A 3,990-nucleotide genomic window follows, 5' to 3' on the forward strand; every position below is an offset into this window, starting at 1 on the left:
GCCTTATAATGCTCTCATCCTCCAGCAGATCAACAAGACACCACTGACTGAACAGCACCGTGCTACTGTAGCACTCCGTGTCCTGTGGCTGTTTGCCAGGATATCGTGTGACCTTTGAAAGTTCATGGATGAGCCAGTTTGGCTGCTCTCCATCCTCCAGCCATCTTTTCCTGCAGAAGCACCAGCTCAGCAGACGGCACAGGGGAATAAAGAAAGAAGAGGAGGACAGAGAGGTGGAGAACTCATTAACAGAATTGATGCAGTCTGCTTCTACCCGGTGCTGATGCCAATACTCTTCCCCGGCTGATTTCTTTGTTAACACCAAACCCAGTAATCAGCCACCTTCAGCACAGAAGGCAGAGGTCTGCAGCAGCCCGCTAATGATTCTGTTTACACACACTGAAGGATGACAGTTATCACGCATGTAGCAATAGATTTACTCACAGCGGAGAAAAATATCTTTCAGCTCTTAATGTTTTAACCATGTGCAGTCAGTGGAGGAGGACTCTAAGCTGAACAGTGGAAGCACAGATTGTTCTGGATGATCCACCTGATTCAGTCTCAGCACAGACCTTCTGTAACCACAGAGCTCGCCTTTAATTCTTTTTATCTTAGCTTCGAGTTGATTCTTCAGACCTGTGTGCTCATCACACACTGAACCCGGTTGGTTTTTGTCACATCTCACGTCACGTTCGGTGTTCCACAGGGTTCAGTCTCAGGTCCTGTTTTATTACATTCATGTCTCTGTCTCAGAGCTGATGATGGCACAGCAGAGGACACAGATGTGGACAGGAAGCTGAGTTGATGATGTTAGGACGTTACATTGAAAGGTTTCATTTATTGGTGTAGTGCAGGTGTGAGCAGCTAAAACGTGACTTCTGAATGTGAACATGTTTACTTGTGTTGATTAACAGAGGCTTCCTAAAATGTTATTGGACCATTACCATCACTGCATGAATCATCAGACCTCTGGAAGTTCAGAGAGCTCGTATGATGTGTCTGTGAAGCTTCAGTGTTTTTCTGCTTGTGTCTGTCATGTAAAAGCTGTTTTAGAGTTTTCATGTTTATCCACTGAACACACACACATTCTACACTGTGTGTGTGTCTGTGTTTATGTGTGTGTGTGGAGATCAAACGTGACTTCAGAAGAAAAACAAACATGGAGGACGACAGATGTCGTCAGCTGTGATGTGTCTCCATGAGACATAGTAAAGACACGCATGTTGTTGATGCCATATTCCCCCCGGTGTGTATGTTCTCCTGGGCCTCGCCGTGTTGTTGTGTGTTTTGGTTGGAGCCATGTTTGTCAGGTCGTGGTGCTTCCCGGTCTGCTCGCTCGCTCTGATTGGCTGTTGGTGTGTTTGTTTGTCGTACTTTGTGTTTCTTCATGGAAGAACTGCAGATCTCACTTCAGGATGAAATCAGGATGTTAACCTGAGTTTTTCTGCCTGAGCTCACACAGTGATTCACAGACATGCTGCTGAGAGTGCTCCAGTGCAGAGCGGCCTTTGTATTCCAAAGACGGACCCCGGCCTGCACACATACTGTAAGTGGTTGTTTAATATAAACAAAGGAGGGCAGATCTCCCTTGTGAGCCAGGTTGTGCTCAAGGTTTCTTCCTGTTAAAAGGGAGTTTTTCCTTACCACTGTCCTTACTTCCTGTAAAGCATTTTGATTGTAAAAGATGCTATATAAACAAAATTGAACTATAAGAAATACCTTCAGCCTCATACAGGAAGTCTTGCAAAAAGTTAATAATCTCCAGCTCCATCTGATGCTTAGTAGAATCTTTCTCACTCAGTTGTGGCTGAATGGAAGCCAAGACAAACTCAGCACTGACCTAGGACGGGAGAAAATACAGGTATCAGCTTTTAAGTTTTATACATTTCTAGAAAGTTTTTCTTGTTCATAATTATAGTAACTCATGTTTGTCTTTACTTTTCTGTCTTCCATGGGAACAAACAGGGGCTGGCAGATATCTGGGTACTGTCTCATCAGTGAAAGAAGGTTGTACAGCTTCAAGCCTTCTTGTAGTTGTTCCATCATAGGCTGCAACCTCAGCACCGCGTGAAGTACGATGGCACTAAAACAGTAGAGAGTACACAATCTTACTCATGTACCTATTAACTACACCAGTGCGTTCATAAACAAACGCACATTAGAACATACCGAACAATGGAATCCTTATTTTGAATGGAGATCACACCAGTGTATCCACAGTTTAAGATTTCAGCAGTTAAGTCCCTGATTGAATCTTCAGTTGACATCGCAACCTAAAACTGAAGAAAGGATCAATCCAATACTTCCATCACATAGATCCTATACCTGGTCAATTAAACTTTTCAATTGGACATCTGCAACAGCATCACTGGTGAGAAGAGTTGGGTTTATCCGCCCACTACACAGGTATTGGTAGGTCCACGGGCTGAAAAAGGCAGGGGCTGGTCCACCTTGTGCAAGGCTGACAGCAATAATCTCGCCTACAGTCCTATTAACACAAACCAAACATAAGTGAATGTCATGCTAAAAACATTGATTTGTTTCTCTTTATCCGCTAAGAACATAAGCACACCTGTAGAGGCCACTGTCATAGTCATTGAGAGAATACCGGGGGCTCCTCTGATGTGGCGGTCCATCAAAGAAACGGCTCTCGATCCCTGCCACCATTTCTATACACAATTACAAACACTTATGGTCATAGTCCTAGCATGCATTCATTAACATGATGAGCCAAAATCTGCAAAGGAAAACTTACTCTACATGTCTGGCATTGTGCTTTTGGCATATTTTGGAATTCAGTGGCATCTGAATTCCAAAATGAAGGAGACAGGTCAAATCCATGTTGCAAAGGCACTATGAACACGGTGTTTTTCCCTGCCGCTGTGACAGTGTATCCATGAGAATCAGGTGGAATCATTATCAGTCGCCGCCTCCCGTGGCCACCTGTAAACACAAAAATTATTGTATTTGTGTGTCTTTGCACTTGAAAGGCATTATCACACACATTGCTATGTATTATAGTTGTTATATTATTGGTTTGCTCCACCTGAAGCCTTATAGAGCAGCCATCCTCCTCCATTAAGCCCATGCATCTTTGGGTACTCATGTTGGAGTAGTCTGTCAAACTAAGACAATTACAATTACATAAGGTATCATCTGTCAATTATAATTTAAAATTATTATTAATCAATTATATTTGATTACTGCAATACCTCCTCATGGCTTAAATCCTTTGACATGGTGAGATGCCTTTTTCCAAGTCCTGCCAGGGTAAGTTCAAACTCTTCTGATGGGTTTGGGGTAGTCTCTGCATTTAGGTTTAGCAGGTATGTGTAGAAAGTAAATGGCTTCCAAGCTTTGGTAGATGATGTACCACAGCTCTTTGGAATCTTTCCTTTTCCGAATGAAAAATCCAGGGAAAGATCTGAATAATTTTAAAATAAAAATAAAATATGAATATTGCATATACTTACACAGCATCACATGTACCATTCAAAATACTTTTAATTAACATAGAAAATGAGACTGCATTAAAATCTAAAACCTGGCCATCTCTTGTTCTACAGAAGGAGAAGCTTGTTCCAGTTGTCTTCCATGCTCTTGCTGCCCCTGAGACACATTCTGTGTCAGTACATTGATAAGGGTCTGTGCAGATGCAATCACCGATGACTGAAACACAGATGTTAACAAAGACATTTCAGAAAACTAAAATTAGCTGTATCACCAGTTATCGAAGGGGAAGCTTAAATACGTGGATAAAACGGGCAAAAAAATAGGTTATTAGCTGTTAGCGCAAGACAGTTTAAGCTAGCAACATGCGTCATTATCATCCTGTGCAGAATAAAAGCGTCTTTCCTTTGTTCATGTTACATAAATGACAGGTCTGTTTATTGCTGAGGTCGAACTCAGAAAGACTCATTAGATAGAAAAGAAATAGTAACAATTCTTACCTGCATTGATGTCTGTGGCCCTGGTGGAGCGGAGGCCATG

The sequence above is a fragment of the Parambassis ranga genome, unplaced genomic scaffold, assembly GCF_900634625.1.
Source record: "Parambassis ranga unplaced genomic scaffold, fParRan2.1 scaffold_21_arrow_ctg1, whole genome shotgun sequence".
In the NCBI taxonomy this organism is placed as follows: domain Eukaryota; kingdom Metazoa; phylum Chordata; class Actinopteri; family Ambassidae; genus Parambassis; species Parambassis ranga.